This window comes from Macaca mulatta, chromosome 7, assembly GCF_049350105.2.
Source record: "Macaca mulatta isolate MMU2019108-1 chromosome 7, T2T-MMU8v2.0, whole genome shotgun sequence".
NCBI classification, from domain to species: domain Eukaryota; kingdom Metazoa; phylum Chordata; class Mammalia; order Primates; family Cercopithecidae; genus Macaca; species Macaca mulatta.
The window spans coordinates 165,437,819-165,461,623 of NC_133412.1; the positions used below are offsets into that span (position 1 = coordinate 165,437,819).

Consider the following 23,805-nt stretch of genomic DNA (forward strand, 5'->3'; position numbering starts at 1 on the left):
GTCTCCTGGTGAGTGGCAGGGCAGGGACCCAGCCAGGTCTCCTCATTTCCGGATGACACCAGCCATCTTCTGCAGAACTGGTGCATGCTGGCTGTAACCCTGCTGGTGAGAGGTCCTGGAGGAGGGCCAGGTGGGGAACAGGGCAGTGCTAGCCTTAAAGGTATTGCCTCTTTAGGTGAGGGTATCCCCGCAGCTGGCTTCTCTACCTCATGACTGACTCTTCCTCCTGTCAACCCTTTTGTAAACATTTAGAGCAGCAAGTGCTTATTCTCAGCTAAAGGGAGCACCAGTCCTTTGCAGATGGGAGCTGCTGGGCCTCTGGTTGGAAGGTTGCCCTAATCCTGCTCTCTCCCACTCTAATTCCCTGCAAATAATCTTCCCAGGCTGGCCTTAGCCTACTTCCCTGGGTCTGGAAGGCGTATGAGGTAAGCCATTCAGCTTAATGCTGGTGTGGAGACACTCAGAACTTACAACATGTTGCTAGCACAAACCACCCAGAAGGGTGGGTGCTAGCACTCCCGTTTCACAGGCCAGGAACTGAGGCTGTGCTAGGCTAAGTCGCTGTCCCGGGCCATGCAGTTCTGGGTTTGGATTCTGACACTGCACTACGAAGCTCTGATTGTGGCGAAAAATCTCTCGCTGTGAGGTGTTAATTATTAATGAGGCCTGCTCCTGCTCCTGAAGCCTGTCTGCCTTCCTGGAGAGGTGCTGGCCATGGAGCTGGCCTCACTGCAGCCCCTGAGGGGAATGTCTGCTTAGTTTTCCTGAAATGACAGGTGCAGCGTGCCTGCTCATCACCATTGTAAAGGCTAATTTGGGAACATGCGCCATGGAGCCCACTTTAGCCTGGCTCCTGTGCAAGCTTGTGCTGGCCAGTGTGTGGGTGGGTGGCTTCTACATGTTGGCTGGACCACCTGCAGCAGAAGAGCTGACTCAAGTTCGTCAGAGGCTCCGAGAGCTGTTCACTCATTCAACAAACACTGATCTAGCACCCACTATGTGCCGGGCACTGTTGTGAGAGGCTCAGGAATGTTAGTTCTCATAACAACTCTAGGAAATGGGTTCCGTGATTATCCCCAGTTCCTCTGTTTATGGGTGGGGAAACTGAGGCACAGAAATGAAGTTACTTTCCAAGGCCACACGGTTGGCCGATTGACAGAGCTGGGATTGTACACACACTATCTGACTCCAGAGCCCTCATGCTTGGAACCACCACACTGTGTAGTCACTGTTGAAAGTCTGTTCCCATGCAGCCCTTAGAGATGGCTGGGATAGAAATGGCCAATCCCCCAAAAGATACTAACCGGAAAATCAATACCCGAATTACAAGGGAGAAAGGCAACAGTGCCCAAAGCAAAGTACAGCTAAAGCCTCTGGGACTTTGGAGGAAGGGAGACACATTTGATTAGCTAATTCAATATATATATGTGTGTAAGTATATATATATTGCTTGTTTTTTGTTGTTGTTGTTGTTTTGAAATGGAGTCTCACTCTGTCACCCAGGCTGGAGTACAATGGTGCAATCTTGGCTCACTGCAACCTCCGCCTCCTGGATTCAAGCAATTCTCCTGCCTCAGCCTCCCAAGTAGCTGGGATTACAGGTGCCCGCCACCACATATGGCTATATTTTTGTATTTTTAGTAGATACAGGGTTTCACCATGTTTGCCAGGCTACTCTTAAACTCCTGACCTCAAGTTATCTGCCCACCGTGGCCTCCCAAAGTGCTGGGATTACAGGCGTGAGCCCCCGCGCCTGGCCATATATTGCTTGTTTAGCTTTATTTGTTCACTTGTCTGTTGTCTGTGGCCCCACACTCAAACGTAAGCTCCATAAGAGCAGGAACTTGTCTTGCCACCTCTGTATTCCCAGCATTTACAATAGTGTCTGGAAGGTAGTAGGTGCTCAATACATATATATTGTTTGATAAATGTGGCAAGTTAAAGATGGTCATAAATTCTTTGCTAATTCTCTCATTTGAAACATGGGTCTAATTCTCCTCCCTTTGAATTCAGGCTTGCCTTAATAATGACTTGCATCACCAATAGAACATGGCAGAAGTGATGTTCTGGAACTTCTGAAGCCAAATCGCAAGAAGCATTGCAGGTTCCATTGGAGTTTCTTAAAATTCGTACTCTAGGAATGCTCTCTCTTAGAACCTGGCCTTCTTGCTTTGAACAGTCTGAGGCACATGAAGAGGCCACATGTAGAGACGTCAGTCAACAGCTCCAGTGGAGCTCCCAGGTGACAGTCAGCATCAACTGCTAGTCACAATAGTGAGCCAGTTAGGACATCCAGCCCAGAAGAGAATTCAGATGACCACAGCACCAGCCAACATTTGATTACAACTATGTGAGAAGCTCCATGTGGGAACTACCCAGCTGAGCTCAGTCAATCCAAAGAATCATGAGAGAGGCAAGTGGAGTTCTGATGTGGGATGAGAGGGGAGGCGGCCACATACCTAGGATAAAACAGCATGTATATCCTGGGCTCATTTAAGTAAGATCGTATATGTATGTGTGAGCATGTAGGAAGAGGGACTTGGAAGATGGTCACCAAATCGTTAATGGCGGTTATCTCAGGATGGTGACAACCAGGTGACCTTCACTCTCTTTATATCTTAATGAACTGTTCAGGTTTTTTACAATAGGTATATATTATTTATATAAGTACATATAATCAGTAAAGTTACTGAGGATGGAGTGGGAGAAAAACAATAAATTGAAGTCAAGGTATTTCTACAACACAATGGATACCTTTGAAGATTGTTATGGTGACTATGTTTGGGTGGCAAGATTAAGAGGACTTAAAATTTTCATCATTAGGCTTCTGTTCAGATCCTGGTTCAGGTGAGGTTAAGGAACTTACCCAACATTGCAAGGCTGGTATATCAGTCAGGGTTTCTACTTGAAACAGACACCATCTCTGGCTAACTTAAACATAAAAGAAATGTACTAAAAGGTTGGACATCTATTCAGGATAAAAACTCTCAGTGAACTAGAGTTCACTAAAGGAAAATTTCCTCACTGTAATAAAGAGCATCTACAAAAACCTATAGCTAACATCACATTTAGTGGTGAGACACTGGACACTTTCCTTCAAAGACTGGGGAACACTCAAAGATGTCTGCTTTTACCACTCCTACTTAATACCTTAGTCAGTACAAAAAGGTCAGAAAAAGAAATAAAAAGCGTAAGAATAAGGAAGAAATAAAACTATAGACAATATGGTTGTCTACATAGAAAAGTCCAGAGAATTTCCAGACACTATTAGATGTAACAAGTCAGTTTATCAAGAATGCAGGATACAGATAAATATACTAAAATCTATGTATTTATTTGGTTGTATTTTTTGTGCTAGCAATGAACAATTAGAAATGAAAGTTTAAAAAAAAACGTTAACAATAGTATCAAAAAGCATGAAGTACTTAAAGATAAATAATGCATAATATTTGTAAACTGAAAACTACAAAACACTGATGAGAGAAATTTTAAAAAGACTTAAGTGATATATACCATGTTAATGGATCTGAAAACTCAACACTGTCAAGATGCCAGTTCTCCCCAAGTTGATCTCCAGGTTCAATGCAATCTCAGTCAAAATCTCAGCAGGCTTCTTGGAGAAATTGACAAGCTGATTCTAACATGTATATAGAAAAGCAAAGGACCTAAATTGGCTAAAACAATGTTGACAAAGAAGAACAAAATTGTAGGATTCATACTACCCGATTTCAAGACTTACCATATAACTATAGTAATCAATATAGTTTGATATTGGTGAAAGGGTAGATGCATAGATCAACACAACCAAAAATAGAACCCAGAAATGGACCCATACATATATCAATTGATTTTTGTCATAAGTGCCACAGCAATTCAATAAAGAGAGCATAGTCTTTTAAACAATGGTGCTGGGACTATTAGACATCTATATGCAAAAAACCAAAAAAGCCTCAACCATATCATACACAAAAATTAACATGAAATAGGTCATAGATGTCAACGTAAAAACTAAAACTATAAAACTTCTAGAAAACAGGAGAAAATCTTTGATACTTTGGGTCAGGTAAATATTTCTTAGGAAACAAAAAGCATGAATCATAAAAAAATAATAAGATGAACTTCATCAAAATTTAAAACTTCTGCTCTTTGAAAGACTTCTGAAAATAAAAAGACAAGCCATGAACTGAGAGGAAATATTTGTAAAAAAAAAAATCTGATAAAGGACTGGTAACAATAATGTATAAAGAACTATTTAAACTCAAAAATATAAAAATAAATGACCCATAAAAAATTACCAAAAGATTTGAAAAGATATTTCACCAAAGAAGATGCAAGAACAGCAAATAATTACATGAAAAGATGCTCAACAGCATTTGTACTTAGACAAACACAAATAGAAATCATTATGAAATATCACCACATACCTTTTAAAATGGCTCAAAAATGTTTTTAATTTTTAATTTTTAAAAAATTTCCATAGGCTTTTGGGGAACAGGTGGTATTTGGTTACATGAGTAAGTTATTTAGTGTTGATTTGTGAAATTGTAGTGCACCCATCACCCAAGCAGTGTACACTGTACCCAATTTGTAGTCTTTTACCCCTCACCCCCCTTCCATCCTTTCCTCCAAGTTCCAAAGTCCACTGTATCATTCTTATGCCTTTGCATCCACATAGCTTAGCTCCCACTTATGAGTGAGAACATACAATGTTTGGTTTCCATTTCTGGGTTACTTCACTTAGAATAATGGTCTCCAATTCCATCCAGGTTGCTGTGAATGCCATTATTTTGTTACCTTTTATGGCTGAATAGTATTCCATGGTATATATATATATACCACAGTTTATTTATCCACTCATTGACTGATGGGCATTCAGGCTGGCTTCATATTTTTGCAATTGCAAATTGCACTGCTATAAACACGTGTGTACAAGTATCTTTTTTGTATAATGACTTTTCCTCTGGGTAGATACCCAGTAGAGGAATTGCTGGATGAAATGGTAGTTCTACTTTTAGTTCTTTAAGGAATCTCCACACTGTTTCCATAGTGGTTGTACTAGTTTACATTCCCATCAGCAGTGTAGAAGTGTTCCCTTTTCACTGCATCCCTGCCAACATCTATTATTTATTTATTTATTAATTTATTATTTTTGAGATGCAGTTTCACTCTTGTTGCCTAGGCTGGAGTGCAATGGCGCAATCTCGGCTCACTGCAACCTCCACCTTCCGGGTTCAAGTGGCTCTCCTGCCTCAGCCTCCTGAGTAGCTGGGATTACAGGTGTATACCACCACACCCAGCTAATTTTTTGTATTTTTAGTAGAGACGGGGTTTCACCATGTTGGCCAGGCTGGTCTCAAACTCCTGGCCTCAAGTGATCTGCCCACCTTGGCCTCCCAAAGTGCTGAGATTACAAGCGTGAGCCATCGCACCCTGCCTATTTTTTTTTAACTTTTTGATTATGGCCATTCTTGTAGGAGTAAAATGATATCACTTTGTGGCTTTGATTCGTATTTCCCTAATCATTAGTGATGTTGAGCATTTTTTCATATGTTTCTTGGCCATAAAATGGCTCAAATTTTTAAAACCTGATGATATCAAATACTGGTAAGGATATGGAACAACTAGACCTCTCATATATTGCTGGTGGAAATGGAAAATGGTACAGCCATCTTGGCAAACAGTTTGGCAGTTCCTTATAAAGTTATGTATATGTATAGATTTGCTATCTGATGCAGTAATTCAACTCCTTGATATTTATCCAAAGGAAATAAAGACGTGTGCACACCAAAACCTATATGTGAAAGTTTACAGCAGCTTCATTCATAATCACCCCAAGCTGGAAACAACCTAAATGTTCATAATGTCCATCAACTGGTGAAAAGATGAACAAATTCTGATAAATTCATAAAATGGAATTATTATTGAGCAGTAAAAAGGTACAAGCTACTTATATATGCAACAACATGAAAGGCTTAAAAACGTATGCCAAGTAAAAGAAGCCAGACTCAAAAGGCAGCACACTGCATGATTCCATTTACATAACATTCTGGAAAAGGAAAAACTGCAGGAAAGAAATCAGGTCAATTGTTGCAAGGGTCTGGAGGCTGCGAGAGGGGAGTGACTGCAAAGGGGCAAAGGGGAAATTTTTGGTGTGCAGGAAATAGTTTATACCTGAATTGTGGGGGTGGTTATGCAACTGTATAATTTTGCCAAAATTTATAGAACTATACACTTAAAAAGAGTGAATATCACTTCATATGGAATATACTCTAATGAACCTGAAAGAAAGAAAGGTTGTTGGGTGGGCCAGAGAAGCCACGAAGGCCATGAAAATGCCCGAATCACAGTGCACACTGGGCTCAGCCAGCATCAGTGAGGGTTCAGCCAGGAAAGCAGAAAACGCCCCAGGTTTTCAAGCAGAGACAGTCAACACACAGGCCGAATTCAAGGAATACATGGGGCCTGGGTCGTGTTCCTGTGCCTTAGAAGCAAGGGAGGCGGGGACTGGAAGAATCTGGCATTTTCTTCCTTTTTTTTAAGACGGAATCTCGGCCGGGCGCGGTGGCTCAAGCCTGTAATCCCAGCACTTTGGGAGGCCGAGACGGGCGGATCACGAGGCCAGGAGATCGAGACCATCCTGGCTAACACGGTGAAACCCCGTCTCTACTAAAAAACACAAAAAACTAGCCGGGCGAGGTGGCGGGTGCCTGTAGTCCCAGCTACTCGGGAGGCTGAGGCAGGAGAATGGCGTAAACCCGGGAGGCGGAGCTTGCAGTAAGCTGAGATCCGGCCACTGCACTCCAGCCTGGACCACAAAGCGAGACTCCGTCTCAAAAAAAAAAAAAAAAAAAAAAAGACGGAATCTCACTCCGTTGCCAGGATGGAGTGCAGTGGTGTGATCTCGGCCCAGTGCAACCTCCAACTCCCGGGTTCAAGTGATTCTCCTGCTTCAGCCTCCCAGGTAGCTGGGACTACAGGTGTGTGCCACCATGCCCCCCTAATTTTTTTGTATTTTTAGTAGAGGCAGGGTTTCATCATGTTGGCCAGGATGGTCTTGATCTCTTGACCTTGTGATCCACCTGCCTTGGCCTCCCAAAGTGCTGGGATAACAGGCGTGAGCCACCACACCCTGCCAGAATCTGGCATTTTCAACTGCTAGAGTGGGAGGCAGGCTCCACCTTTTCAATGGGAGATTCACCACAAAATAAAGGGGTTCAGATGCTGGGAAACAGAATAAATGTACACCATGGCCAGTAAGTATGAAAGTTGGGTTTCCAACTGTATCTTTCCAAAAAGGACCAAGCCGTTAACTGCATACTACGTAGCAGATCTTAAGGCAATGCCTAAATGATGCTCCCAGGATCCAGAACCACTTAGTTCTGGGTTAAAAGCTGTGGACAGACAACCACATACCACAAACAAAAATTAATTTGAGGCAGGGTGTAATGGCTCACACCTGCAATCCCAGCTCTTTGGGAGGCTGAGGCAAGCAGATCACTTGAGGTCAGGAGTTCAAGACCAGCCTGGCCAACATGGTGAAACCCCATCTCTGCTAATTATATAAAAATAAGCCAGGTGTGGTGGTGTACACCTGTAATCCCAGGTACATGGGAGGCTGAGGCAGGAGAAACACTTGATCCCAGGAGGCGGACGTTACAGTGAGCCGAGATCACATCACTGCACTCCAGCCTGGGTGACTGAGCAAGACTTCATCTGAAAAAAAAAAAATAATAATTTGAAATAGGTCATAGATGTAAATGTAAAAGCTAAAATTATAAAACTTCTAAGTAACAGGAGAAAATCTTTGATACTTTGGGTTAGGTAAAAAAAGCATGAGTCATAAAAGAAAAAATAATAAAATGTACTTCATCAATATTTAAAACTTCTGCTCTTTAAAAGACTTATGAAAATAAAAAGACAAGATTTCCTCCCAGAAAAGAAATACTTCCTCCCAGTCTGTGGCTTATCTTTTTATTTTCATGTCTTTATGAAATATACACGTGCACTCTGTCCACCGTAAGAGTGGAGAGCTCGGGGCTTCCTGATGGCTTCAGCTGGTCCTGTCCGCCCTGCCCACACTGAGGTCTCATCAGGGCCCTTCATTACCATGTAAAGAATGTCCTGTTTTAGGCCAGGCTCAGTGGCTCACACTTGTAATCCCAGCACTTTGGGAGCAGAAGTGGGCAGATCACTTGAGGTCAGGAGTGTAAGATCAGTCTGGCCAACATGGTGAAACCCTGTCTCAACAAAAAATACAAAAATTAGCCAGGTGTGGTGGCGTGTGCCTGTAATCCCAGCTACTCGGGAGGCGGCTGAGGCAGGAGAATCACTTGAGCTTGGGAAGCAGAGGTTGCAATGAGCTGAGATTGCGCCACTGCACTCCAGTCTGGGTGACAGAGTCAGACCCTATCGCCAAAAAAAAAAAAAAAAAAAAAAAAAAAAGAGGTGTGTCCTTTTTTGACTTAGGAGCAGACAAGTCCCCCAAGAACAGAAGGAGGAGCAGGAGAGGCACCTCCTCACTGGTCCCACATGCCTGGGGCTGGAGCTTTGAGTAGAATCAGTATCCAGAAGGAACAGGAAGGAGGAGATGAAGGGCAGGCTGGTAATGAGGAGGAAGAGAAGAGGCCAAATTGAGGTTTTGAAATAAAAACGCTTTCCTCCCCTGTGTCCTCCTTAGCCTGTTTCCAGAGAAGCTCTGGCTTAAGGCCGACCAGGCTTCTCCCGCCTCCTCCAGTCTCAGCCTCTGTTGATCCCCAATGCTGCTTAGTCATCTGTCTGCTTCCTCCCTCCAGATACCTGGATTTCTTTCTGCCTAGTTCTTTCTATCCCTCAGCGCATCCTCTCAAAACTCAAACAATCCTGGGCCTCATTCTCCAAACGCCCACACACCTACCAAACAACACCTGCAGCCTCTCTTTTCAAACAGAATAACACAGCTGTGAGAAAGGTATGGATTCCCTAATTCAAAATCAGCAGAGCCTGAGGGTGCCTCGGGAAAAGGAAACCCAAGAAGAGCAGAGAGGAAAGGGGAGAAAGATGCAGGGAAGCACTTGGATGTACCACCACCAACCGTCTCCAGCCCTTCTTCTCCCCCAGCCAAGGGCTGACATGGCCAAATACATGACATTCCTATCCTCCTTTGCAACAAAAATGGGTGCATATGCTCTAATGTTGGCCAGTGGGACCCATAGGTGGAGGTGTTCTCTGGGTAAGGTTTTCTTCCCTAATTCAAGGAGATGCCTGGGTGGAAATGCTCCTCCTCTCTAGCCAAATATTGTCATGTCCATATGCTTGAAACAGGGCCCCCAAAATCTGGCCAAAAACTGGCCCCAAACCTGGCCATAAACAAAATCTGTACAGCACTGTGACATGTTCGTGATGGCCATGACGCCCATGCTGGAAGGTTGTGGGTTTACTGGAATGAGAGCAAGGAACACCTGGCCCACCCAGGGCGGAAAAACCGCTTAAAGGCGTTCTTAAACCACAAACAATAGCATGAGCGATCTGTGCCTTAAGGACATGCTCCTGCTACAGATGACTAGCCAGACCCATCCCTTTATTTTGGCCCATCACTTTTTTCCCATAAGGAATACTTTTAATCTATAACCTATAGAAACAAGGCTTATCACTGGCTTGCTGTCAATAAATACATGGGTAAATCTCTGTTCGAGGCTCTGAAGGCTGTGAGACCCCTGATTTCCCACTCCACACTCTGTATTTCTGTGTGTGTGTCTTTAATTCCTCTAGCGCTGCTGGGTTAGGGTCTCCCTGACTGAGGTGGTCTCGGCATCCATATGTGATGTTGGAACCATCGTCTTGGGACCACAAGGACAAGCTTAGGACCAAGCCATTATGCTGAGGAAGGCTGAGCAGACACATGGAAAAGAGTCTGGGTTTCTGATGACATCCTTGAGTACCAACCCTGGAGCTTCCCTAAGGTAGATTTTCTGATTATGTGAGACAGCAAAGCCCCTTATTGTCTAATCCCCTAGCAGTTGGGTATTTTGTCCCAGATTGGAGTGCAATGGCACCATCATAGCTCACTGTAGCCTCAATTTCCTGGGCTCAAGTGATCCCTTTACCTCAGGCTCCTGAGCAGCTGGGACCACAGGCATGTGCCACCGCACCTGGCTAATTTTATTTTTGGTAGAAGCAAGTTATTTTTATGTTGCCAAGGCTGGTCTCAAGTTCCTGGGCTCAAGTGATCTGCCTGCCTCAGCCTCCAAGATGTTGGGATTACATCCCCAGAACTTTCAGGATACCCGACATCATACAGGAAATGCTTAATACATGTTTTTTAGAGCAGATGTTTCATTACATCTCTTTTTTTATTTTTTTGCCTATAAAACTAAAAAGATGTGTGAGACACCGTGCTCGGTCAGTTGAAAATATTCTGACAGACACAGAGAAAAACAGCATTTGCTAAATTTCCCTGTTTGTAAGACTGTGCCAGGGCTTTATATAAGGTAATTGGTACATTACCCCTGTTTTACATGGGAGGAAATAGAGTCTTAGGTTAAATAGCCTGCACAAGTTTACAAATTAGGTGTCAGAGGCAGGACTCCAAGCTATCGTGACTTAAAAAACAGAACAAAACAAAACGTATTGTCCATCAACAAACGAATGGGTAAACAAAGTGTGGTTTATCCATACATGGAATATTATTCAGCCTTAAAGAGGAAGAAAATTCTGGTATGTCTTACAACATGGGTGAAGCTTGAAAGCTGACTAAAATAAGCCAAAAACCAAAGGACAAGCATTGTATGATTCTATTTATATGAACTACATAGAGTAGTTGAATTCATAGAGGTGGCAAGTAGAATAGTGGGTACCAGGGACTAGGGGAGTGGGAACGGGAAGTGATATGGTTTGGCTGTGTCCCCACCCAAATCTCATCTTGAACTGTAGCTCCTATAATCTCCATGTGTTGTGGGAAGGGACCCTGTGGGAGATAATTGAATCATGGGGGCGGTTCCCCCATACTGTTCTCATGATAGTGAATAAGTCTCATGAGAGCTGATGATTTTATAAGGGGTTTCCCCTTTCACTTGTCTCTCATTCTCTGTCTTGCCTGCTGCCATGTAAGACGTGCCTTTCACCTTCTGCCATCATTGTGAGGCCTCCCCAGCCACGTGGAACTGTGAGTCCATTAAACCTCTTTTCTCTATAAATTACCCAGTCTTGGGTGTGTCTTTATCAGCAGCATGAAAACAGACTTTTTACAGGTACAGTTTCAGTCTGGGAAAATAAAAAAGTTCTGGAGCTGGATGGTGGTGATGGTTGGGCAACAATGTGAATGCACTTAATGCCACTGAACTGTCTGCTTAAAAATGGTTACAATGGTAAATTGTATGTTGTGTATATTTTATCCCCAAAGAACTAAAAAAAGAGACGAAATGAAACTTCCGCTCTAAGAAAAAACAAAATGTATAAAGCATTTCCTCTTTGATGTTGGGCACCCTCCAAAGGCTGGGGATGTAATGCAAAGGAGACTGACGAATCTGGGCTTTTGTGGAGCTTCCAGTAGGAGAGGCTGGCAATAAACAAGTAAACTAATAGGACCGCTGCAGATTAGTGATCGTTGCTAGAATGGTAACAAATAGGTGCTATGATAGAAAATACTTGGGGTTTCTGGTGTGTGTTAGGCAACATTTTAGATAGGGTAATTAACCTCATTGAGGAGTCGTATTTGAACAAAGGCTTGACAGACAAGAAGGAGCCACCATCATTATGTGAAGGCACAGGGAAAGGCTTTCCAGGCAGAGAGAGTAAGAAGGGCAAAGTCCCTGTGGCAGGAAAGAACTGGGGACATTTGAGGCCATTGTGATTGGAGCTCAGAAGCTTGGGTTGGAGAAAGTCAGAAGCCAGATCCTGTGGGGCCTGGTGGGCCATAGTGGAGGGTCTGGATATTATTCTGATTGAGATGAGAAGTCACTGAAAGGCATGATCTGATTTACATTTTTGGCAGGTCTCTCTGGACACTGCAGAAATTGGATTATAAGGAGCAAAATGGAGGCAGCAAGACCCGTTGGGAGGCCACTGGTGTGGCTCCAGAGAGAGGTGATGGTGGCTGGGAATTGGGGGTGGTTTAGAGAGAGGTGAACAGATTCCACTCAGGTTCTCAAGACACAAACAACAGGGCCTGCCAATGGGTTGGATGTGCAGGCTGCAGAAAAGGGAAGAATCAAGGCTGACTCCTAGGGGTGGGGCTTGGGCAACGGGACAGGGGATAGGGGTATGGTGAGGCCTTATGGAGAGGAAGAGGTTTGGAGCAAACTCAAGAGTTCTGTTCTGGATCTTGAGAAAGTGCGCTCTTTTCCTCTTTCCACTCCACTCCGTCATCTTCCTAAAGTTAATAAAGTCAGAACCCTAAACCTATTGGCCCTGTGGGCAAATCTAAGTGGGCGATATGGCATGGTGCTAGGAAACATGCGAGAGTCTCACGGACAGCACAAGCTGCAAGGGAGTATTTTCTCATCACCTCAACAGTGTTTAGAAGAGAGAAGTGCTACCATTTGACCGCTGAAGTTGTTACATTAGCACAGTGTGGATAGGGCTTTCCCAGGAGCAGATCCTGAGACAAGGGTGTGCGTGCAAGGAGTGTGATTGGGAGGTGACCTCAGAAGGCACTGGCAGGAGAACAGGTGAGTGAGGAAGGGGAGGGATGAACCAAGTCAGGGTTTGTCAACAAGCAGGTTATACTGTGGACAGCTGGGTGTGGTCCTGCTGGGACATCTGGGAGAAAGCCTCGAATGTGCACTGAATTGCCCCTCCCGGGGACAAACACTGGGCTATTTATCTTCCAGGTCCTGCTCATCATTGAAGGATGGACCTGGGGGCATCAACTCTCCAGCATCTGTTGACCCCTCATGCTGGCCCTCGGAGAAAGCCTGCCGGTGGAGCATCGCAGGTTTTTTCAGGAGGAACCTGCTGGTGCGTGCCAAGGGGACATGGAGGGGGCCTTGATAGTTTCTGTTATTGCTGATACCAGTATCATGCTTTTACTTCTGCTAATTCTTTACAGCAAGTCTCAAAGCTATTAGACGGTACTTTTCTTTTTTTTTTTTAATTAATTAATTTATTTTTTATTATTATTATACTTTAAGTTCTAGGGTACATGTGCATAACATGCAGGTTTGTTACATATGTATACTTGTGCCATGTTGCTGTGCTGCACCCATTAACTCGTCAGCACCCATCAACTCGTCATTTACATCAGGTATAACTCCCTAGACGGTACTTTTCAAAGTGTAGTCAATAGATCTGTGTCATCAACTGTTTGTTACCGTTTGAAATAAAGAATTTGTAAATCACTCCCTTGCTTGCTATAAAAAATTAGCTGATCTAGACGGTGTGCCTAGTGATGAAAATGAATTTACATTCTGTGAAAGCTCCTTATCATATCGCATACTGGGAGCAAACAGTTCACAGACCAGGACATTCTGCAGCACTGTGCTCAACTGTGAGATCCCTGAGGACAGGTCCCATGCACATTCATCTCTGCTTCCTGAGGGCCTGGCACAATGTCTAGTACAGAGGAGCACTTGGTGGGTCTGTATTGTCCCATTGTACAGATGAGGAAACAGGAACACGGAGGCGGTGCTGTAGTTGGGGTGTTTGTCCCCTCCAAGTCTCATGTTGAAATTTGATCCCCCATGTTGGAGGTGGATCCTAAGGGGAAGTGTTGTTTGGGTTGTCGGGTGGATCCCTCATGAATAGATTAATGCCCTCCTTGTTGAGGGAAGTATTGAGGGGGTAGTTCTTAGTCCATTAGTTCCCTTGAGAGCTGGTTGTTGAGAAGAGCCTGGCACCTCTCCCCATCTCTCTTGCTCCCTCTCTTGCCATGTGATCTCTACACACACAGGTCCCCTTCCACCATGAGTAGAAGCAGCCTGAGGCTTTCACCAGATGTCCCATCTTCCAGCCAGCAGAACCATGAACCAAACAATTCTCTTTTCTCTATACACAATCCAGCTCCATTTATGTATAGCAACACAAAATGAACTAAGATAGGCGGCCTCTCATCTCTGGGGCTTGGTGCCTCCAAACTTCAGTGCTGCCTCCTGCCCTGACGGATCCACTTGGGAAGAACTCTCTCCTAGGAGGGTGACACTAATCAGATTCAAGTTCAGTGTCATTTCCTCTCCCACTCTAATAATTGTGTATTAGGCAGTGTCTATTTCTAGGGACAACTCATGCAGCCAAAGATCTTCCCCATCTCTGCTTCTGCCTGGACCAGGTTTCATCCTGTTCCTAGGTGGACACCATCGAACACTCTCTTGATGAGACTGATGCTGATTCTATGATTCCACCATGAAATGGAAATCCCATGTACTGAGGCATTGCCTTTTTGTGGTTATTCTTTTCAACCACATAAGGCTGGCAAAGGACTCAGAAACTCCTGAGAGTTCCCAGTGAAGGAAAACTTTAATATTTGTCACAGTAACTCATGGACAGATGAATGGGAGAAAAGTCACAGAAGTGGTGATGGGAAGAAGAAGGAGAGGATAAGGGCAGAAAGAAGAGAAGTGGAAAGATGGAAACACTTTGTTCATTGGTAAGTCATCTGTTAGGACCTTTATGGTTCCGTATCTAGGACTGTTATTTTCCTAAAGTTGGGACAGCTGAGATTCAGGATTTTCACTATTTTTAGCCAGGGGTGATAATCTGGCTCTGCCATGGGTCAAATTCCACCACTACAGACTTTCGTTTGGCCAGCAAGACATTTTAAAAATATTTGCATTTCCAATGGCTAGGCTAGGTTAGGTTATACTGCAGTAACAAGTAACTCCCATGCCTTAGGCGCTCAACACAACTAGAGTTTATTTCTTGTTCATGTCACATGTCCGAGGATGTATTCTTCTCATAGCATCCACGCAGGGACTCATGCTCTTGGCAGCTTTCTCTTGACATAGGCTTGCAGGGCCACTGCCACAGTGAAGGCAAGGAGGCAGAGTGAATGGCTCACTGGTTCTCGAATCTTTGTCCTGGAAGGTCACCTGCCACTTCGTCTAGATTTCATTGCCAGGGCAAGTTGCATGACTCTCCTAACTTCAGAGGAAGAGGGAAAGGTAAACTGTAGCAGATGCCTGGAGAGCTGATCAGCTCTAATGGGGCACAGCACTGATGACAACCACGGCTGTGCCCTCTGCAGCTGGCATGATCCCACCCTCCCTATTGTCTTACATTTTATGTTACCTTCCAGTTCCAAAAGGCACTCTAACTTTAGTGTAGTCTGGAATGCGAACATCTCAGGAGGGATGTTCATGATCCTGTCTAATTGGACAGATGGACTGGGAGGGGAGAGGGGCTGGTTCTAGACCTGTCCATGGTGGAGTTGCACTCTAGTTTGCTAACCCCTGAGCAGGAGAACTTGAAGCATTCCATGCCCAGCTCTCTGGCACTCACCATTTAGTAACTTAATCTCACTCCTCAGGCATAATCACTAGCCTTTTGTTCCTTTTAACTTGCCCACTCTACCACCTGTTCATGTTGGATTGTTAGCTATTTACTGCACCTGGGCCCTTCCATCAACATAACCTGACCTTCCTTAAACCTTCTGTTTTTTTTTTTTTTTTTTTTGATGGAGCCTTGCTCTCTCGCCAGGCTAGAGTGCAGTGGCTCGATCTTGGCTCACTGCAATCTCTGCCTCCCAGGTTCAAATGATTCTTCTGCCTCAGCCTCCTGAGCAGCTGGGACTACAGGTGCACACCACCATGCCCAGCTAATTTTTGTATTTTTAGTAGCGACAGGGTTTCACCATGTTGGCCAGGATGGCCTCGATCTCTCGACCTCATGATCCACCTGCCTTGGCCTCCCAAAGTGCTGGGATTACAGGCTTGAGCCACTACACTTGGCCCCTTATTCCCTCTTTATCTGGACTACTGTCTGTTGCCAATCAGTGTCCTCTTCAGTCACCATGGCCTCTCCTTAGTATAGGAGGCCTTTTGGGGGTGCACCTTCCACTGCTTCCTTCCCCTAGCCTACCCCCAGCCTCCATTCCTCACAACTCCACCATGGACAGGTCTAGAACCAGCTCCTCTCCCCTCCCAGTCCATCTGTCCAATTAGTCAGGACCATGAACATCCCTCCTGAGATGTTGCATTCCAGACTACACTAAAGCTATGGCCACATAAACGATACAGCCATCCGCTATTTCCATACGCTTAGCCCCCCAGGAGGTATATCTAAGGTTGACGTAACGCCTGCCTCCGGGCTGAGTGCGGTGGCCCATGCCTGTAATCCCAGCACTTTGGGAGGTGAGGTGGGCGGATCATGAGGTCAAGAGTTCGAGACCATCCTGGCCAATGTGGTGAAACCTGTCTCTACTAAAAAATACAAAAATTAGCTGGGCGTGGTGGCGCGCGCCTGTAGTCCCTGCTACTCTGGACGCCGAGGCAGGAGAATGGCTTAAACCTGGCAGGCGGAGGTTGCAGTGAGCTGAGATTGTGCCACTGCACTCCAGCCTGGTGACAGAGCGAGACTGCGTGTCAAAAAACAAACAAATAGACAAATAAAACCAAAAAAACACCTGCCTCCATTCTGCCCCAGGAAGTGTAGAAATATTATCTGTTCCTACTTGAGGTGCTGACCTGAGCACCTCCCACAGCAGGTGAAGGGTTGAAGTGAGGGGCATTTCCAGAAAAAGAGGGTGTTGGGACCTGGATGAGCTGCTGAAACATTTACTAATGACAGTGAAGCAGGGCATGCTGGGGTGTGAACCTGAAAATGGTCAAGGGGAACCAAAGTCAAGGCCAGGAAGACAGTGCTAAGTGCAAGGGGCAAGGAGAGGATGGGAACTTAGGGCACAACCCGGGAGGGCCTGTGCCAGGAGGCTCAAGAGTAGAATAAGAGGGAGAGTGTGGGTGGACAGGGCGAGGTTCAGACCCAGGCTGTGAACAGCCCAAGCACCCTGGGCCACCTCGCTTGCCTTCCTGGCTCTTCACACCTGCCAGGCACTTCTAATCCGGTGTCTAGAAAAGCTGACTGAAGAAACAGAGGCAAACATTAGCTGAAAATCCGTGGGCCTGTTGCTGTGGTGGTTCAGCACCACCTGAGTAAGTGCAGTGAACCAAAGGGCAGGACCAAGAACACCGCCCCTGAGGGTGTTTGGCTGGAGGGGAGGGGTTTGGCATGGGCTCCGGGCTCTGGGCTCCACAGAGGAAGAGAACACGTGTGGAGTCTCTCTCAGGTCCCCCTTGGCCTGGCCCTGCCCAGGCAAAGCAGAAGGCACCCTTTGGGGACACAAGGGCACCAGCAGGGCTGGTTTGATGCCGGGTGTGAGCCTAGGTGAGGGAGAGGGGGAGGAGGAAGAGGAAGGGGAGGAGGAAGAGGAAGGGGAGGAGGAAGAGGAAGAGGAGGAGGAGGAAGAGAATGAGGAAGAGGGGGAGAACTCTGCTCCCCGCTGGCAGATCCCAGGGGGGCTCCATGAGGATGCCCCAGAGGGCAGCACACTCTGTGGCCCTTGGGACCGGCAGCTGGGGCGTGCTGTGGGACAGCTCCCTGAGTGACGTTTCCCTAAGGGTGCCTGTGAGAATGGCTTCCAGGGAGCAGGCCTCATAATGGTCCCAACATCCTCTTATTCCAGAAATGCCCCTCACTTCCACCCTTTACCCACTGGGTGGTATTCAGGTCAGCACTTCAAGTAGGAACAGGTAATACTCCTACCCTTACTGGGGCATGGGATGGAGTATGAAGGGGTCGCCTCCAGGGCTCCCCAGGCTGTTGGAGGGTATTGCGCAGGAGTGCTGCTGTGATGCCATGGTGAGGGGAGGAGAAGCTCTTTGCACTGGGGCTATGTCCTACTGGCTAGGGAAACCTCAGGTAACATGAATGCCTCACCTGGAGCCTACAGTTTCCCTAAGGAAGTGTGGAGCCTTCACAGGCAAACCTCAGCCTCTCAAGGGTCTTCGTGCATCCTTTGTGGTCTTAGGGTCGGAGGGTCGGGGGAGACTTCTGTCTAAAACGTTGCACTGCATCCAACATCAGGGTGGCACTCCTGGTTCTCTGCATGCCGGGAACGCCCCAGGGCTCTGGCTTGTGCTCCCAAGCTTCTCGCAGGGTCCCATCCGCTGGGCAGCGGGCCGTGCGCCACACGTGCCTGGGTTTAGAGGAGGGGTGGGCGAGGGCTCTTCCGTTCTATCCCCGTGTGCAGTCAATTTTCCTTCTCTCAGTTCCCTTCAGCCACAGTTTTCCTTTTGTCTTCTTACCATGAAGACGGGAAGATCACAGAAGCTCTGTGTGCTGTCCGAGGGCGATGTCTTTTAGCCGTGTGCCCAGTGGAACCCCGCAGAATTCTCAGCACTATCCCTTTTCCCCCATCTCTTGGAACCAGAGCAGAGTGAAGAAGTCCTGTCTCCCGTGTTCTGCCCACCCTGGAAGGCACCAGGGATGCCTGCCATCCACCGTATGCAACACTTTGAGCTTCACTGGCCCACCTAGTTCCTCCTCTCTTCAGTGAAGCTTGAGACAGGTCCTAGAATACCCCCTAACTTCTCTTTTTTTTTTTTTTTTTTTTTTTTTTTTCTGGAATCTGGCTCTGTCACCCAGGCTAGAGTACAGTGGCATGATCTCAGCTCACTGCAACCTCCAACTTCCGGGTTCAAGTGATTCTCCTGCCTCAGCCTCCCGAGTAGCTGGGACTACAGGTGTGCACCATCACACTCACCTAATTTTTGTATTTTTAGTAGAGACGGGTTTTCACCATGTTGGCCAGTCTGGTCTCGAACTTCTGACCTCCAGTGATTTGCCTGCCTCGGCCTCCCAACGTGCTGGGATTACAGGCATGAGCCACCACGCCCGGCCTTAGAATTCATTTTATTTGTATCTCTTTGAGGGTATTTGCCATCTTTAGGGCTTCAGCAGGTAAAACTCCAGTCAGCAGTCCCCTTGCTTTTAGAAAATAAAAGATGCAACATGCCTGCTAAAACAAGGTGATTTTGCATGCACAGTTATTTTTGTTCTTGTTGTTTCTTTTTGACTTACATTTTTAGCTACATTTCCAGAACCCTGAGGGAAAGTGGCAAGAAACTCTCTGGTGACTGCCATACTCATTATGCCTGAGAGATGCTGTAGAGAAACTCCCTCATCTCTGTAGATACGGTCTTGTCATGTTCTGATGATGAGCGTTTTGGAGGTGAGATGCTGCTAAGCTCGTACTGAACAGAAAGAGGTTGACTCAGAAGCGATTTATGACAGGACTGGAAGGAAGCCTGCCGAGGCAGTTGCCGAGGGCCCGTGAAGAAGTGCTGAATACGGAAATCTTATCATTGTTTAAAAATGAGCAAACTCAGAAACTCCGTCCGCCTTCAGAGAGCTCAGCCTCCAACAGCAGCGGGAGGCAGCCAGGAGGGGCCCGCCTGTGATCATGCCCCACAGAAGGGGCTCGCTCGCTCTCTGAGATCCCAGTCATGGAACACAGCAGACCACAGGCCTAGCTCTGGCTGCAGCCTGGAAGCCTGGCATGCTGGATGCCAGCACAGGGCCAGAGGGTCTGGCAGCAGAGGCCAAGTAAGGGAACGAAAACAAAGGGGCAAGGAATGAGGATGAAGGCTGTGTTTGCCTAGACAGTGCCTGACACATTGCAGACGTGCAGTAATGTCTGTGGAGTGGATGCACGAATGGATGAATGCCTCCTCCATGCCACCATTCTATGTACTGGGGATATGTCCAGAACACATCAAATAGTCCAACATTCCTGCCCCTGTGGAACTTCTATTCTAGAAGCAGGGGAGACAGATGACAAACATAACAGATGCACATGCGATGTAGTTTCCTAGAAGGAGACGAGTGTTCTGAAAACAATCAAGAAGGCTAAGGGGGCTTGGAAATGCTGGGGGCTGGTGGGTGTTGCAAGTCTTAGTGGGGTAGTCAGGACAGGCAGTACCTCGCATGCCAGAGCTGAGCAAGGCCTTGCAAAGGGGTGAGAGAGTCAGTTGTGTGGATAAGAGTATCAGGCAAGAGGAGGTAAGAAGAGAAAGCCTGTGCAAAAGCAGGAGTGATCGAGAGGGAGAATGATAGAAGACACAGTCTGAGAGACAAGAAGGGAGTCAGTCAAAATCCATCTGCAGGAAGCAGATGGCCTACTCACATTGGAGGACTGGGGGAGTTTACTTAAAGGACCACTGTAGAGAGTAGGCAGATGTAGAGATACCCCAAAGAATAGCACAGCACCCCCCACCCCAGATGCCATGGCCACCCCTGGAATTGAAGGGACAAGAAAAGAGAAGCTACAGGGACCTGGGGAGAGAGGAGAAGGCTGCTTGCTGGTTGATTGACAACAGCTGGCCCATGGGGACCCCTGCAGGGAGAAAGCTGGGGGGAATAAGTACCCCAACTCCACTGTCCTCTCACCCAGTCTCTTGCCCAGGTTCCGTTATTGTTGGATTCCAGTGCAAACCTAGAGAACCCATTGCAGGTTGGCCTCCTAAGCCAGGGACCTGCAGAGAGCAGAGTGGAGAAGGGTGGGGGTGGACATGGAGAGGCCAACCAGAGGCACCCAGACGGTGCAGGACGCTGGGGCTAGTGAAGGACTTTGGCTTCCCCTCTGAGTGAGACATAAGCCCCTGGGGGTGCTGGACAGAATGACAGGATCTGACATCCTAAATAAGCACCAGCTGCCAATCATAAGTGACCAGGAGCTGAAGAAAGGAGGTGGTTGGAGAAGGAGGCGCAGGAAATCAGAGCAGGTGGTTTGTGCAGGCTAGATGGGGAGGGATGGGTGCACAGTGCTCAGCACCTCCAGCCCGAGGCAGCTTGGATCCGCCAGGGCTGTTCTCCTCCTCCCCACTGAGAGGAGTGCTCTGGATCTAAGAGTTTACTCTCCACCCAGTGAGGTAGGCCTGGGCCTCACCAAGGACTGCCACAGACACCAGGTATGTGGGTGGCCCTGAGCCATCCCAAGGAGACCTTATGAAGCCCCCAGTGCCAGCATGAGTTGGACTATGTGTTGCCCTTTGCTTACTGTTGTGGGCTTAATTGTACCCTCCCAAAATATGTTGAAGTTCTATCCCCCAGTACCTCAGACTGTGACCTCATTTGGAAATAGGGCCATGGCAGATGCAATTAAGATGAGGTCACCCGGGAGAAGGGTAGGCCCTTAATCCAATATGACTGATGTCCTAATAAGAAGGAAGAGAGTGTGGAGATAGATGTGAGACACGCAGGGAGAAGGCCACGTTTAGTCAGAGGCAGAGACTTGAGTGATGCCAGAGGTTGGTGGCTGCCATCAGAAGAAACCAGAAAAGGCGACAAAGGATTCTGCCCAGAATTTCAGAGAGAACACAGCCCTGCTGACACCTTGATTTTGGACTTCTGGCCTCCAAAACTGTGAATGAATCAGTTTCCATTGTTGAAGCCATCTAATTTGTGGGGTTTTCTTCTGGAAGTCCTAGTGTGTTAGTCCATTTTCAACTGCTGATAAAGACATACCTGAGACTGGGTAATTTATAAAGAAAGAAAAAGAGGTTTAATGAACTCGTAGTTCCACGTGGCTGGGGAGGCCTCACCATCATGGTGGAAGGCAAAAGGCATGTCTTACATGGTGGCAGACAAGAGAGAATGAATGAATCAAGTGAAAGGGGAAACCCCTTATAAAACCATTAGATCTCGTGAGACTTATTCACTACCATGAGAACAGTATGAGGGAAACCATCCTCATGATTCAATTATTTCCCACCAGGTCCCTTGCACAACACGTGGGAATTTTGGGAGCTACAGTTCAAGATGAGATTTGGGTGGGGACACAGCCAAACCTTATCACCTAGGAAACCCATATGCCCACTCTCTCAGTTCAGATGCTCGATGAGGGGCTTTCAGGCTGCTTGGCTGACATCTGGCTACATTGTGCTGACTTCCTAACTTGGGTTCTTTTGCTGGGTGCCTATGATAATTTCACAACCAGACTGACCAGGAAGAAGTGGCCCTTTGCTTGGCAAGCTCTGGCCCTCCCCTATTGGTTGTGGCCCTGGGTTGCTCGGGGGGCAGCAATGGCAAATAGCTGCCTGGCCAGGCACGGACTACAGGATGAAGGTGCAGTAATTGTGCAAGATGCTGTGAGGCCTCCGGTGGGGGGCTACAAAAGACACTGAGTCCAGCATGAGTCTGGCATAGAGTTGGCATTCAATAAATCCTTCATGAGCCACCTTCTCTGGACTTTTGAGCTGGTATTGTGGTTGAACAGTGGCCTCCAAAAAGACACGTCGGCATTCACATCCTGGGAATCTGTGAAAGTGACCTTTATTATAAAAGAGGTATTTGCAGATGTAATTCGGTTAAGGATCTTGAGATGAGATCGTCCTAGATTAACTGGGTGGGCCCTAAACCCAGTGACAAGTGTCCTCATAAAGAGACAGGAGAGAAGACACAGACATCATGCAAAGATGGGGGCAGAGATTGGTGTGATCTGGCCACAAGTGAATGAGGCCAAGGATGACTGGCAGCCACCTGGTGCTGGCAGAAGCAAGGAAGTCTTCTTCCCTAGAGCCTTTGGAGGGAGCACAGCTCTGCTGACACCTTGACTTCAGACTGCTGGCCTGCAGAACCAGGAGAGAATAAATTCCTTCAGACACGAGTGGCTTCTCCATTGTCATCAGAACCAGCCTTTCCTTTAGCTAAGGCTACCACCTCTGTGGAAGCTAACAGAACGTCTGAAGAAAGCCCAGGGGTGGGACTGAGTTGGTGGACTCTGGAGGGATCCATTCTAAGGAAGGTCAGAGAGAGTTGGATGAAACCAGGGGTGAGCATAGCACATTATTAAGTATGCATGGGCATTTGTGCTCCTGCCTGCCTGGCTCTGGTTTGCTTCTCTTATTTGTTATTTGTCTTGATCCTGGTTCTTGCCCCTGATGAAAACGTTCTTTAATGAAGAGTTTCACATGGAGATAAATGGCCTAGTTATGGGTCCATCTCAGGGCAATGTTCTCTTCACAAAGACAGTTCCTCAGCTTCCTGGGATCCCACTGGCAGTGGCAAAGGCTCCCTGGGCCACCAGGAGGACTATTTACTTCTGTTTCCTGGACAGCCGGTTTGGCCTGGGTGGCCCAGAGCAGGTTCCTCACCTCTCTGCTGAGTGGCTCCTCCCGGAGACAGCAGGCTGCAGTGCTGACAAGGTTTGGCTGTGTCCCCACCCAAATCTCATCTTGAATTGTAGCTCCCACAATTCCCATGTGTTGCAGGAGAGACCTGGTGGGAGATAATTGAATCATGGGGCAGTTTCCCCCACACTGTTCTGGTGGTAGTGAATAAGTATTATGAGATCTGATGGTTATATAAGGGGAAACCCCTTTTGCTTGGCTCTATTCTCTCTTGCCTGCTGCCTTGTAAGATGTGCCTTTTGCCTTCTGCCATGATGGTGAGGCCTCCCCAGCCATGTGGAACTGTGAGTCCATGAAATCTCTTTTTCGTTATAAATTACCCAGTCTCGGGTATGTCTTTATCAGCAGTGTGAAAATGGACAAATACACCGCCTTCTCAGGCATGCATAACGAGGTGACTCACACTAAGGCTGGGGCCTCTGCCCCATGTTTCCATCCAGCTGACCTTGCCGGTCTTGCCAGACTCGGAGCCCAGTGCAGAACATAAGTTCCCCGCCTCCGCCTTCCCCACCCACATCTGCTTTTTTGGACTGAGGATTCTTCTGACCAAATGACAACACAAGCATGGTATGAAGAAGAGATGAAGAACCTGAGGATGCTGAGTTAGTCTGGAAAGGAGAAGATAGAGGGACCCATGAATGCAGCCTCAGGTGTGAGAAACTTACTATCTTCCCATAGCCGAAGATTAACTGGGGCTGTTCTGGAAGGTTCC

At 46.9% G+C, this 23,805-nt stretch overlaps 1 long non-coding RNA gene across 1 annotated transcript; it reads left to right on the top strand.

Moving 5' to 3' along the window:
• Positions 1-6,998: 6,998 nt before the first annotated feature.
• Positions 6,999-13,314, top strand: LOC144330384 (uncharacterized). Its single transcript, XR_013396505.1, has 2 exons — positions 6,999-12,060; positions 12,807-13,314. It is a non-coding gene; the product is annotated as an uncharacterized LOC144330384 (long non-coding RNA).
• The last annotated feature ends 10,491 nt before the right edge of the window (positions 13,315-23,805 follow it).